The following is a 15069-nucleotide window of genomic DNA, read 5'->3' on the forward strand; positions in this document are numbered from 1 at the left end:
GTGTGATGACTAATCTTATTTATACTTTAGAATCTTTTCCTCAAAGCCCAATACCCGTTTTACTGTTGGTTGTCCATTCACATGAACACATTTTATATTTTAAGACAAGTAAAAGCCATTGTATAGTAAGAAGTCTGAGTGGAGATAGATGTCTTCAATTAGCTTCCACAGTTTTAAATAAGATTACTTCTTTAGCTGCTACTCGTTTATCTTACTTTCACTTTTCAAGAGCTCCAGGCATCTGCTTTCCAGACACTAAAATCAGGTAAAGGAAGTAAATTCAAAAATATAGTACACGGCAGGGCCAAGATGGCGGACTAGGTGGACGCTACCGCGGATCCCTCTTGCAACAAAGACTTGGAAAAACAAGTGAATTGATCACATACATAACAATCTACGAACTCTGAACAACAAGCAGACTTAGAGACGGAAAACGAACAAATACAGGCAGACAGCGACCGTTTTCAGAACTAGGAGCCAGCGTACAAGGCAGGTGACCTTCGGAGCCCAATCTGGGGCAAAGCCCAGGAGGGCAGACGGCACAGACAAGGGGCCCAGCCCTACCCCCCCGAACCCATCCTGGGAGAGAGTCTAGCTGGTTTGCGCGGGCGGCGTAGCGGCGCAGCCGGAGGGAGAAGCACCCGGGAGGCAGTGACTGATCTTGGAGCGGGGAGAGTAGCGTCCCAGGCGGGGAGCCATCCCGCCGGGAGTTTGGCGGGAAGCGGGCGGGGCGCGAGCGGGGGGGGGGTCAGCTATATTTCCCTAAAGCGACCCCGGGGCGGGGCCCACACGTTTGTGCGGGGGGACGCCCATCCAGTTTTCGCGTGTGGCGCGATGCACCAGAGGGAGAAGTACCTGGGAGGAAGTGACTGGTCTTGGAGCAGGGAGAGCAGCGTCCCAGCCGTGGAGCCGTCCCGCTGGGATTTTGGCGAAAGTGGGCGAGGCATGAGCACGGGGTCTAATTATATTCCCCTGAATTGACCCAGGGGGCTGGCCCACCTGGTCGTGTGGGTGACCCACATCCAGTTCGCGCGAGCGGTGCAGCGCACCAGAGGGAGGAGTCCCCGGGAGGAAGTGACTGGTCTCGGAGTGGGGAAAGAAGCGTCCCAGCCGGGGAGCCGTCCCGCTGGGATCTTGGCAAAAGCAGGTGGGGTGTGAGCGTGGGGTCCAATTATATTCTCCTGAAAAGACCCTGGGGGCGGGCCCACCCATTCATGCGGGAGACGCCCACCCAGTTTGCGCGAGCAGTGCCATGCACTGGAGGGAGAAGTCCCCGGGAGGAAGTGACTGGTCTCGGAGTGGGAAGAGTAGCGTCCCAACGGGGGAGCCGTCCCACCTGGATTTTGGCGGATGGGGGCGGAGCGTGAACGCAGTGATCAGCTCTATATTCTGTGGTGCTACGCTCCTAGCTCTCGGATCCCTGCCCCACCCTCCCCAGGCGGCTCCATTAACATCCAAATAACTGGAGCCAGAGGGAGAATTCAGATAGGGATTTGACTGCATTTTTTTTAGCTGATTACCTGGAAAATCTAGTTTCCCAGTGATGGCTCGGAGACAGCAGTCCATATCAAACCACATAAAGAAACAGACCATGACAGCTTCTCCAACCCCCCAAACAAAAGAATCAAAATCTTTCCCAAATGAAGATACAATCCTGGAATTATCAGATACAGAATATAAAAAACTAATTTACAGAATGCTTAAAGATATCACAAATGAAATTAGGATAAATGCAGAAAAAGCCAAGGAACACACTGATAAAACTGTTGAAGAACTCAAAAAGATTATTCAAGAACATACTGGAAAAATTAATAAGTTGCAAGAATCCATAGAGAGACAGCATATAGAAATCCAAAAGATTAACAATAAAATTACAGAATTTGACAACGCAATAGAAAGTCAGAGGAGCAGACTCTAGCAATTAGAATGCAGACTGGGACATCTGGAGGACCAGGGAATCAATACCAACATAGCTGAAAAAAAAATCAGATAAAAGAATTTAAAAAAATGAAGAAACCCTAAGAATCATGTGGGACTCTATCAAGAAGGATAACTTGCGAGTGATTGGAGTCCCAGAACAGGGAGGGGGGACAGAAAACACAGAGAAAATAGTTGAAGAACTCCTGACAGAAAATTTCCCTGACATCATGAAAGACGAAAGGATATCTATCCAAGATGCTCATCGAACCCCATTTAAGATTGATCCAAGAAGAAAAACACCAAGACATATTATCATCAAACTGGCCAAAACCAAAGACAAACAGAAAATTTTAAAAGCAGCCAGGGAGAAAAGAAAGGTTTCCTTCAAGGGAGAATCAGTAAGAATAAGTTCAGACTACTCAGCAGAAACCATACAGGCAAGAACGGAATGGGACGACGTATACAGAGCACTGAACGAGAAAAACTGCCAACCAAGGATCATATATCCAGCAAAACTCTCTCTGAAATATGAAGGAGAAATTAAGATATTTACAGATAAACACAAGTTTAGAGAATTTGCAAAAACTAAACCAAGACTGCAAGAAATGCTTAAGGAGATTGTTTGGCCTGATGACCAATAATATCAGGTAACAGCACAATACAAGGTCACAAAACAGAACGTCCTGATATCAACGCAACTCAAACAGGGAAAGCACAAAAACAAACAAATTAAGACTAATTCTAAAAAATAAATAAATAAACAAAATAATACACATAACAGGAAATCATGGAAATCAATAGATAAACGATCACAATAATCAAAAAGAGGGACTAAATATAGGAGGCATTGAACCGACAGATGGAGAGTGATACAAGGCAATATAGAAGGATACAAGTTGGGTTTTTACTTAGAAAAATAGGGGTAAATAATAAGGTAACCACAAAAAGGAATATCAATTCCATAACTCAAGAAAAAAGCCAAGAAAAACGTAACAACTCAACAAACACAAAGTTAAACATTATGAAAATGAGGATCTCACAAGCTAGTAAGAAAAACGTCTCAGCACAAAAAAGCATGTGGAAAAATGAAATGGCCAACAATACACATGAAAAGGCATCAAAATGACAGCACTAAAAACTTATTTATCTATAATTACCCTGAATGTAAATGGACTAAATGCACCAATAAAGAGACAGAGAGTCACAGACTGGATAAAGAAACACGATCCATCTATATGCTGTCTACAAGAGACACACCTTAGACTTAGAGACACAAACAAACTAAAACTCAAAGGATGGAAAAAAATATATCAAGCAAACAATAAGCAAAAAAGAAGAGGAGTAGCAATATTAATTTCTGACAAAATAGACTTTAGATTTAAATCTGCCACAAAGGACAAAGAAGGACAGTATATAATGATAAAAGGGACAATTGATCAGGAAGACATAACCATATTAAATATTTACGCACCCAATGACAGGGCTGCAAGATACATAAATCAAATTTTAACAGAATTGAAAAGTGAGATAGACACCTCCACATTTATAGTAGGAGACTTCAACACACCACTTTCGGAGAAGGACAGGACATCCAGTAAGAAGCTCAATAGAGACACAGAAGACCTAATTACAACAATTAACCAACTTGACCTCCTTGACTTATACAGAACTCGCCACCCAACTGCTGCAAAATATACTTTTTTTTCTAGTGCACATGGAACATTCTCTAGAATAGACCACATATTAGGTCATAAAACAAATCTTTGCAGAATCCAAAATATCGAAATATTACAAAGCATCTTCTCAGACCACAAGGCAATGAAGCTAGAAATCAATAACAGAAAAACTAGGGAAAAGAAATCAAATACTTGGAAAATGAACAATACCCTCCTGAAAAAAAGACTGGGTTATAGAAGACATCAAGGAGGGAATAAGGAAATTCTTAGAAAGCAACGAGAATGAAAATACTTCCTATCAAAACCTCTGGGACACAGCAAAAGCAGTGCTCAGAGGCCAATTTATATCGATAAATGCACACATACAAAAAGAAGAAAGACAAAATCAGAGAACTGTCCCGACAACTTGAACAAATAGAAAGTGAGCAACAAAAGAATCCATCAGGCACCAGAAGAAAACAAATAATAAAAATTAGAGCTGAACTAAATGAATTAGAGAACAGAAAAACAATTGAAAGAATTAACAAAGCCAAAAGCTGGTTCTTTGAAAAAATTAACAAAATTGATAAACCATTGGCTAGACTGACTAAAGAAAAACAGGAAAGGAAACAAATAACCCAAATAAGAAACGAGAAGGACCACATCACAACAGAGCCAAATGAAATTAAAAGAATCATTTCAGATTACTACGAAAAATTGTACTCTAACAAATTTGAAAACCTAGAAGAAATGGATAAATTCTTGGAACAATACTACCTACCTAAACTAACACATTCAGAAGTAGAACAACTAAATAGACCCATAACAAAAAAAGAGATTGAAACGGTAATCAAAAAACTTCCAACAAAAAAAAGTCCTGGCTCAGACGGCTTCACTGCAGAGTTCTACCAAACCTTCAGAGAAGACTTAACACCATTACTATTGAAGGTATTTCAAAGCATAGAAAAAGACGGAATACTACCCAACTCATTCTATGAAGCTACCATCTCCCTGATACCAAAACCAGGTAAAGACATTACAATAAAAGAAAATTTTAGACCTATATCCCTCATGAACATTGATGCAAAAGTCCTCAACAAAATTCTAGCCAATAGAATCCAACAACACATCAAAAAAATAATTCACCCTGATCAAGTGGGATTTATACCAGGTATGCAAGGCTGGTTTAATATCAGAAAAACCATTAATGTAATCCATCACATAAATAAAACAAAAGATAAAAACCACATGATCTTATCAATAGATGCAGAAAAGGCATTTGACAAAGTCCAACACCCATTCATGATAAAAACTCTTACCAAAATAGGAATTGAAGGAAAATTCCTCAACATAATAAAGGGCATCTATGCAAAGCCAACAGCCAATATCACTCTAAATGGAGAGAACCTGAAAGCATTTCCCTTGAGAACGGGAACCAGACAAGGATGCCCTTTATCACCGCTCTTATTCAACATCGTACTTGAAGTCCTAGCCAGGGCAATTAGGCTACACAAAGAAATAAAGCGTATCCAGATTGGTAAGGAGGAAGTAAAGCTATCACTATTTGCAGATGACATGATCGTATACATGGAAAACCCTAAGGAATCCTCCAGAAAACTACTGAAACTAATAGAAGAGTTTGGCAGAGTCTCAGGTTATAAAATAAACATACAAAAATCACTTGGATTCCTCTACATCAACAAAAAGAACACCGAAGAGGAAATAACCAAATCAATACCATTCACAGTAGCCCCCAAGAAGATAAAATACTTAGGAATAAATCTTACCAAGGACGTGAAAGACCTATACCAAGAAAACTATAAAACTCTGTTACAAGAAATTCAAAAGGACATACTTAAGTGGAAAAACATACCTTGCTCATGGATAAGAAGACTTAACATAGTAAAAATGTCTATTCTACCAAAAGCCATCTATACATATAATGCAGTTCCAATCCAAATACCAATGTCATATTTTAAGGGGATAGAGAAACAAATCACTAATTTCATACGGAAGGGAAAGAACCCCCGGATAAGCAAAGCATTACTGGAAAAGGAGAAGAAAGTGGGAGGCCTCACTCTACCTGATTTCAGAACCTATTATACAGCTACAGTAGTCAAAACAGCCTGGTACTGGTACAACAACAGGCACATAGACCAATGGAACAGAATTGAGAACCCAGATATAAATCCATCCACGTATGAGCAGCTGATATTTGACAAAGGACGAGTGTCAGTCAATTGGGGAAATGATAGTCTTTTTAACAAATGGTGCTGGCATAACTGGATATCCATTTGCAAAAGAATGAAACAGGACCCATACCTCACACCATGCACAAAAACTAACTCCGAGTGGATCAAAGACCTAAACATAAAGACTAAAACGATAAAGATCATGGAAGAAAAAATAGGATCAACCCTAGGAGCCCTAATACAGGGCATAAACAGAATACAAAACATTACCAAAAATGATGAAGAGAAACCAGATAACTGGGAGCTCCTAAAAATCAAACACCTATGCTCATCTAAAGACTTCACCAAAAGAGTAAAAAGACCACCTACAGACTGGGAAAGAATTTTCAGCTATGACATCTCCGACCAGCGCCTGATCTCTAAAATCTACATGATTCTGTCAAAACTCAACCACAAAAAGACAAACAACCCAATCAAGAAGTGGGCAAAGGATATGAACACACATTTCACTAAAGAAGATATTCAGGCAGCCAACAGATACATGAGAAAATGCTCTCGATCATTAGCCATTAGAGAAATGCAAATTAAAACTACGATGAGATTCCATCTCACACCAGCAAGGCTGGCATTAATCCAAAAAACACAAAAGAATAAATGTTGGAGAGGCTGCGGAGAGATTGGAACTCTCATACACTGCTGGTGGGAATGTAAAATGGTACAACCACTTTGGAAATCCATCTGGCATTATCTTAAACAGTTAGAAATAGAACTACCATACAACCCAGAAATTCCACTCCTAGGAATATACCCTAGAGATACAAGAGCCTTCATACAAACAGATATATGCACACCCATGTTTATTGCAGCTCAGTTTACAATAGCAAAAAGTTGGAAACAACCAAGGTGTCCATCTACGGATGAATGGGTAAATAAATTGTGGTATATTCACACAATGGAATACTATGCATCGATAAAGAACAGTGACGAATCTGTGAAACATTTCATAACATGGAGGAACCTGGAAGGCATTATGCTGAGCGAAATTAGTCAGAGGCAAAAGGACAAATATTGTATAAGACCACTATTATAAGATCTTGAGAAATAGTAAACCTGAGAAGAACACATACTTTTGTGGTTACGAGGTGGGGAGGGAGGGAGGGAGGGAGAGGGTTTTTTATTGATTAATCAGTAGATAAGAACTGCTTTAGGTGAAGGGAAAGACAACACTCAATACATGGAAGGTCAGCTCAATTGGACTGGACCAAAAGCAAAGAAGTTTCCGGGATAAAATGAATGCTTCAAAGGTCAGCGGAGCAAGTGTGGGGGTCTGGGGAACATGGTTTTCAGGGACTTCTATGTCAATTGGCAAAATAATTCTATTATGAAATCATTCTGCATCCCACTTTGAAATGTGGCGTCTGGGGTCTTAAATGCTAACAAGCGGCCATCTAAGATGCATCAGTTGGTCTCAACCCACCTGGAGCAAAGGAAAATGAAGAACACCAAGGCCACACGACAACTAAGAGCCCAAGAGACAGAAAGGGCCACATGAACCAGAGACCTACATCATCCTGAGACCAGAAGAACTAGTTGGTGCCCGGCCACAATCGATGACTGCCCTGACGGGGAGCACAGCAGAGGACCCCTGAGGGAGCAGGAGATCAGTGGGATGCAGACCCCAAATTCTCATAAGAAGACCAAACTTAATGGTCTGACTGAGACTGGAGGAATCCCGACGGCCATGCTCCCCAGACCTTCAGTTGACACAGGACAGGAACCATCCCCAAAGACAACTCATCAGAAATGAAAGGGACTGGTTAGCGGGTGGGAGAGAGACGCTGATGAAGAGTGAGCTAATGATATCAGGTGGACACTCAAGATTGTGTTGGCAACTCTTGTCTGGAGGGGGGATGGGAGGATAGAGAGAGAGGGAAGCAGGCAAAATTGTCAAGAAAGGAGAGACTGAAAGGGCTGACTCAAGAGGGGGAGAGCAAGTGGGAGTAGGGAGTGAGATGTATTTAAACTTATATGTGACAGACTGATTGGATTTGTAAACGTTCACTTGAAGCTTAATAAAAGTTATTAAAAAAAAAAAGAAGAAGTGGGCAAAGGATATGAACACAGATTTCACTAAAGAAGATATTCAGGCAGCCAACAGATACATGAAAAAATGCTCCCGATCATTAGCCATTAGAGAAATGCAAATTAAAACTACGATGAGATTCCATCTCACACCAACTAGACTGGCATTAATCCAAAAAACACAAAAGAATAAATGTTGGAGAGGCTGCGGAGAGATTAGAACTCTCATACACTGCTGGTGGGAATGTAAAATGGTACAACCACTTTGGAAATCCATCTGGCGTTATCTTAAACAATTAGAAACAGAACTACCATACAACCCAGAAATCCCACTCCTCAGGATATACCCTAGAGATACAAGAGCCTTCACACAAACAGATATATGCACATCCAAGTTTATTGCAGCTCTGTTTACAATAGCAAAAAGCTGGAAGCAACCAAGATGTCCGTCAACGGATGAATGGGTAAATAAATTGTGGTATATTCACACAATGGAATACTACGCATCGATAAAGAACAGTGACGAATCTCTGAAACATTTCATAACATGGAGGAATCTGGAAGGCATTATGCTGAGTGAAATGAGTCAGTTGCAAAAGGACAAATATTGTATAAGACCACTATTATAAGATCTTGAGAAATAGAAAAAACGGAGAAGAACACATACTTTTGTGGTTACAAAGCGGGGAGGGAGGGAGGAAGGGAGAGGGCTTTTTATTGATCAATCTGTAGATAAGAACTGCTTTGGGTGAAGGGAAAGACAACACTCCATACAAGGAAGGTCAGCCTAATTGGACTGGACTAAAAGCAAAGAGGTTTCCGGGATAAAATGAAAGCTTCAAAGGTCAGCGGAGCAGGGGCTGGGGTCTGGGGAACTTGGTCTGAGGGGACTTCTAAGTCAATGGGCAAAATAATTCTATTATGAAAACATTCTGCATCCCACTTTGAATTGTGGCGCCTGGGGTCCTAAATGCCAACAAGCGGCCATCTAAGATACATCAATTGGTCTCAACCCACCTGGAGCAAAGGCAAAGGAAGAACACCAAGGTCACACGACAACTAAGAACCCAAGAGACAGAAAGGGCCACATGAACCAGAGACCTACATTATCCTGAGACCAGAAGAACTAGTTGGTGCCCGGCCACAATCGATGTCTGCCCTGACAGGGAACACAACAGACAACTCCTGAGGGAGCAGGAGACCAATGGGATACAGTCCTCAAATTCTCATGAAAAGACCATACCTAATGGTATGACTGCAACTAGAAGAATCCCAGAGACAATGCTCCCCAGAACTTCTGATGGCACAGGACAGGAACCATCCCTGAAGACAAATCATCAGGCATGAAAAGGACTGGTCAGTGAGGGGGAGAGAGATGCTGATGAAGAGTGAGCTAATTAACTCAGGTGGACACTGGAGAGTGTGTTGGCAACTCTTGACTGGAGGGGGGATGGGAAGAGAGAGAGAGGGAAGACGGCAAAATTGGCACGAAACGAGAGACTGAAAGGGCTGACTCAATAGGGGGAGAGCAAGTGGGAGAAGGGAGTAAGATGTATGTAAACCTACATGTGACAGACTGATTGGAATGGTAAATATTCACTTGAAGCTTAATAAAAATTAATTAAAAAAAAAATAGTACGCAATTTTCTATTTTCCCTTGGGTTGAACTGTAGTAAATACTGAAAGGAGGATCTACGTAAGGGTGTTTCTATCACAATCCCTGCAGTAAAACTGATTCTATTAAAGAGTAATAGCATTTTAAAGGACACGAATGGGTGCAAAATATATTCTTTACATGATGGAGAAAAACATAAGTAAGTTGACAAAATGTTTCTAGAAAATTTATGGAAGATTGGGAGCATAATAATGTGAATTTACCTCCCTGACACCTCCCCCTTTTCAGTCCCACTCTGAAAAGCTGCCATCCTGGAGAAAAGCAAGCTGGCAGAATTATCAAACAGCGTATTTGAGGCTGAGGGTTCTCTTTGGGTGACGAGAGTTGCAGAGGTGGGAACAGATATGAAATTTTGCTCTTCGGGCTTAGAGCAAGCCAGAGGGCAGCAGCAGGGGTGCTGACCTCATCTCTCCTTAGTTCTCAATGAAAGAGAAAGTCTATGAATACTTCTTATATGGGGAGGTTATACCTGCTTCTGTCCAGAGTGTGTCTAGGACAACTGTACTTAATTCTGCCCCTTTGCCGTGCCTGCTGGTGAGAGGGACAAGGAACTGGTGTCAGGGATTGCTTCCAGCCTACGCTTGGGAAGAAAACAATCACTTGCCCTCCCTGAAACCTGAGAGCAAAGGAGCTCTTTTCCATTTCTAAGTGGACGGTTAATAGATTAATCCTCTGGTTGTTTTCTAATAATCTGTTTATAAGTCATAGAAGTAGAAACCACTGTGTCATCCATTACCTGCTATTTTGCTTTAACAGCCTGATTTGTTCTAGGATTGAAGGAACACCAAATTATTTGAAGTCAGAGATAAACCAAAACCAGTGAAACAATAAGAACAACAACAAAATTGTGTAAAGAGACTCAGAGTTTGATGATGGATGACAGACATTTACATATAGGTCGGGTAGTTCCCTCTGAAAGAGAACAAACAGAAGAGTTAAAAAAGCACTTTCACTACCAAGAAATGAGAACTTTCAAAGGGATGCTACCAGAGCTTACATATAGACACACATACAAAGATCATCTGAGGCAAGAAAATAAATGCAATTTTAAATACAAAAATTAATAAATAGGATTTCTGTTTCTAACCATAAAAAAAAAATAGTGTTACAATAAACATGTTTACCTTCCTACTCTTAAATAATTTTCTGATATATCCATTCTATCTCTATCTGCTATCCACTTTTAGTGTATTCTCATTATTTCTTGTCCTTGAAGTTTTCTCTTTCTTATTTTTAAGATATTCATTTCTCATCATTTTGGGGAATTTGGAGTGAGAAATGAAGATTTCTCACCCTCTTTTCAGAAAGTTTGTACCAACAGATTTAGAGTGGAATTGTCTATAAAATTTTAAATGACATTCTTATTCAGGCCAAGGAAAATTACAGAAGTATTACAGCACATTTCCTGACTCAAGGCTAATTTAACTTTTAATTATGGATGTGAAATTACAAATAAAATATGAGCAAATAAAACCCATTATATATAAAAAAATGCATTATAAATAAGTAGAGCTTATTTCAGGAAGGCTGTTCAACTTAAGAAAGTTTATCAACCTAATTCATTCAAAGAATAAATTAATAATAAATATCACATTATATAAAGAGATGCCTCTACTCTGTTTTCCTTTACCTGTCTCTGTTTTGAAAATACTAGCATTCTTAAGATTAAAAAGGATCAGTGACCTGTCTCAGAACCTCATATTTTATAGCAGAAGTGGAATACAGTATGAATGCTTGCAGCTATAAACAAGGTGGAGGATCAGGCAAACAGGGTAGTAGTTCCAGACATGTTCCGTAAGTGTAAAGTTAAGACAGATATCTGGTAAACAAAATTGATTATATTACTGATTTGAGGGTATATGTATTAATATTTCATCATGGGCTCTACAAATCACAGGGCCTACCAATACCCAGTGAAAGAATGTGTTCAAGAACAGGATTCTCTACTTCAAAAAGGGCAAACCTTCACATCAATTTTTCTATTCAACAGTGACAAATGCAAATGAAGACCATTTTACTGCCTGCAGAATATAGTGTAAATTTCCTAAAGTCAGTTTATTTTCAGAAATAGAAAGTGTAAGAAAAAGGGAAATTGGAAAATTTATGTGGATTATAACACCTATCAAATTTAGTCTACAGTTTATCTATGGAGCTTAGCATGCTGGTGAATATCTAACAACTAGCTCTTCAATTGTAGCTCCAAAGTGAAAGATAGTTGATATTTCTGTTTAAGTAAACATGTCAGACAAAAGTGAAACAACTAAGACATATGTCAAAATTTCATTCATTTGTCAATTACATGAGTGACTTCTTCGCTGAATTGGAAAACAGTTTTCAAATACTAGAAACATATCTCCTCAAATGTTTGTGTTGTTTGCAATGTAATGGCTACAGGCACAACTCATTTTTAACTTTAATCTGCACTATTAACATGTTCTCCTTAATTTGCTTAAATCTAGACAATCAGAAAAACAAGCCTGGATTTGTACCGTTTGATGATTTAGTGTTGTAAGTACTCTCACCATGACTGATTTCAAGCTCATAAAGCAACGTCACTGAGCTCAGAGCTGGAAGAGATAAATATACCTTAGAGCACCATTATATGTGTCTACCACACAGATACAGTAGACATAGTATACCTCAATAGCTAATAGTGAAATGTAGTCACCCAAAAACACAAACCTGTTGCTGTCAAGTAGATTCCGACTCATAACGGCCCTATAGGACAGAGTAGAACTGCCCCATAGGGTTCCCAAGGAGTGGCTGGGGGATTCAAGCTGCCATAGCTCTCAACCACTGTGTCACTAGGGCTTCAAAATGTAGTAAAATAATTAGTAAATAATTAATTTTGAGTGTATGTTAACTTTCATTTTAATACAAATTTAATTGTAAATTTATAAAATTTAACTTTTAATATGGCTGCATTTAACTACCAGCTCATAAAATTCCTAACAATTTAACAATCAGCTTTCATGAGCTGGTAAAAGCCAGCTTGGCACCCAGTGAAAAACCTCTTCTCTCTAAGTTACTGAACCACGGAAGTGGCTTAGTGGTTAGGAACTACAGCTGCTAACCAAAGGATCAGCAGTTTGAATCTGCCAGGCACTCCTTGAAAACTCTATCGGGTAGTTTTACTCTGTCCCATAGGGTCGCTATGAGTCGGAATGGACTGGAAGGCACTGGGTTTGTTTTTTGGTTTTGTTTTGTTTTGTTTTTTTGGTTTCTGGTATAACATGAGAGGATGAGGCTGGCCACTGCTCCTCCTGTTGTTTCCCCTTAGCAGGGAATGATACCATCACACACCTAAATGCTTGTTTCAGAAATTATTTCTATTGCAAATAACAAAAGCCTGATTACAATGACCTAGAGGAGGAGTCAGAAACCCTGGTAGTGTAGTGGTTAAAAGCTACAGCTGCTAACCAAAATGTCGGCGGTTCAAATCCACCAGGTGCTCCTTGGAAACTCTATGGGGCAGTTCTGCTCTGTCCTATAGGGTCGCTATGAGTCAGAATTGACTCGACAGCAATGGGTTTGGTTGGTTTAGGAAAGGAGAAGTCAGGAAGTGGGCAGCCAGGGCTGATGCGATAGTCGCAAGTTAATTGCTGTACCGGTCAGCCTGTCTTTATTCCCATAGAAGAGTGCAAGTAAAAAAAGAAAGGGGAAAGGATCTGCCAGATGAGTCTTTCTCTTTCTTTCCAGAAAGCCAGAGATTTTCCAAAAGCCCCAACTACACACCCACTTAAAATTCTTTAGCCTAAACTATGTCAACTGGCAATACCTCCTTCCTCCCCCATATATATTGTCTCTAAGTGCAGGAAATTGGTATTACCTCCTGGATTAATGTGGTTTCCTCCCACTGCTTCCATATTGCCCTCTTAATATATTCTTCTTAATGAAAATGGATTTCCTAAAGTGCAAACCACAGGTAACTCTGCTACTTATAACTCAATTTCATTATTTTCCATCACAACTTCTGCACTTTTTAACAACATGAAAGGTGCTTTGTGTCCTCCATTTTCTGATCACTGCCACCCCCTCCAGCCTTATTGCCCACCACTCCTTCAACAACAGTATTGGGGGACAGGGGAGGTCTTGGGCATCTAGGGCTGCTATAACAGAAATACCACAAGTGGGTGGCTTCAACAAAGAGTAATTTATTTTCCTTCTGGTTTGGTGGGTTCTAGTATGCTAGAAGCCCAAATCCAGGTTGTCGGCTCCAGGCGAAGGCTTTCTCCCTCTGTCAGCTCTGGAGGAAGGTTCTTCTTCTCAATTTTCCCTTGGTTTGGGAGCATCTCAGCACAGGAACCTCAGGTCCAAAGATGCACTTTGTTCCCTGCACTGCTTTCTTGGTGGTGCGAGGTCCTCCTTCTCTGAAGCTTCCCTTTCTTTTTACCTCTTGAGAGATAAAAAGTGGTGCAGACCACACCCCAGGGAAACTCCCTTTACTTTGGATCAGGGACAAGACCTCGTAAGGGCGTTACAATCCCACCCTAATCCTCTTTAACATAAAATTACAATCATAAAATGGAGGACAACCACAGAATACTGGGTATCATGGCCCAAAAACCAAATCCACTGCCATTGAGTTGATTCTGACTCATAGTGACCCTATAGGCCAGAGTAGAACTGCCCCATACAGTTTCCAAGGAGCACCTGGTGGATTTGAACTGCCGACCTCTTGGTTAGCAGCCATAGCACTTAACCACTACGCCACCAGGTTTTCCTATCATGGCCTAACCAAGTTAATACACACATTTTTGAGGGAACATAATTCAATCCATGGCAGAGGAACTACTGAATTGCAATCAGAGATCATCTCATTCACAGACACCTTTCTCCACTTCCGTTTTCCAGTTTCCTTCTTCTCAGTCCCTGCAGTAAATCCTCTTTGTCACCCTCTAGAGTTGAAAAGATGGGTCTGAGTTGGCAGTAAAAGAACAGAAGGCAGTTTTCAAACCCTGGCCAGTCTGTCAGCAGTGCACATCTTCAGACAGCACCGGGTCTCTGGATGCAAAATCACCTCTGTGATAGGCTATCCTGTCCCTGGGTTTTCATCTAATCAAATCAGTGATCTTGGAAGGCTGGATTACTTATGAGAATTGTTACTCCTTTAATAACAAAAAGGCTTGAAGTCAAAAATCAGTTAAAATTGTTTCAGCATCCTGTAGACAAATCACCTGCATGATTAGTTCTGTAACTGCATAGGTGTCGAGAACAGATAATAAGATCAAAGCAGCTATTAACAAGCAAAGAAGAGATATTGAAAGAATATTCATAAGCAGTTTATTTTCAAAATTAGACAACTTAAAAGGGGAAGAAAAGTAGCTTTGACTGAATACCTCTTAGATATTAAGCACCTTGCTATGTTATGCATGCATGCACCCTTGCTCCTGCACAAAACAGCCCTCCTAAATATTATTACCCTCATTTTACACATGAGGAAATGGAAATTCTGGGAAATAAGAAACTTGGCAAAATCACACAGCTACTAAAAGGCAGATCTAGAGTTATAATTCAGATATTTTATTCTCTATAGACCAGCGTT

Source organism: Elephas maximus, chromosome 7 (assembly GCF_024166365.1).
Source record: "Elephas maximus indicus isolate mEleMax1 chromosome 7, mEleMax1 primary haplotype, whole genome shotgun sequence".
Taxonomy (NCBI): Eukaryota; Metazoa; Chordata; class Mammalia; order Proboscidea; family Elephantidae; genus Elephas; species Elephas maximus.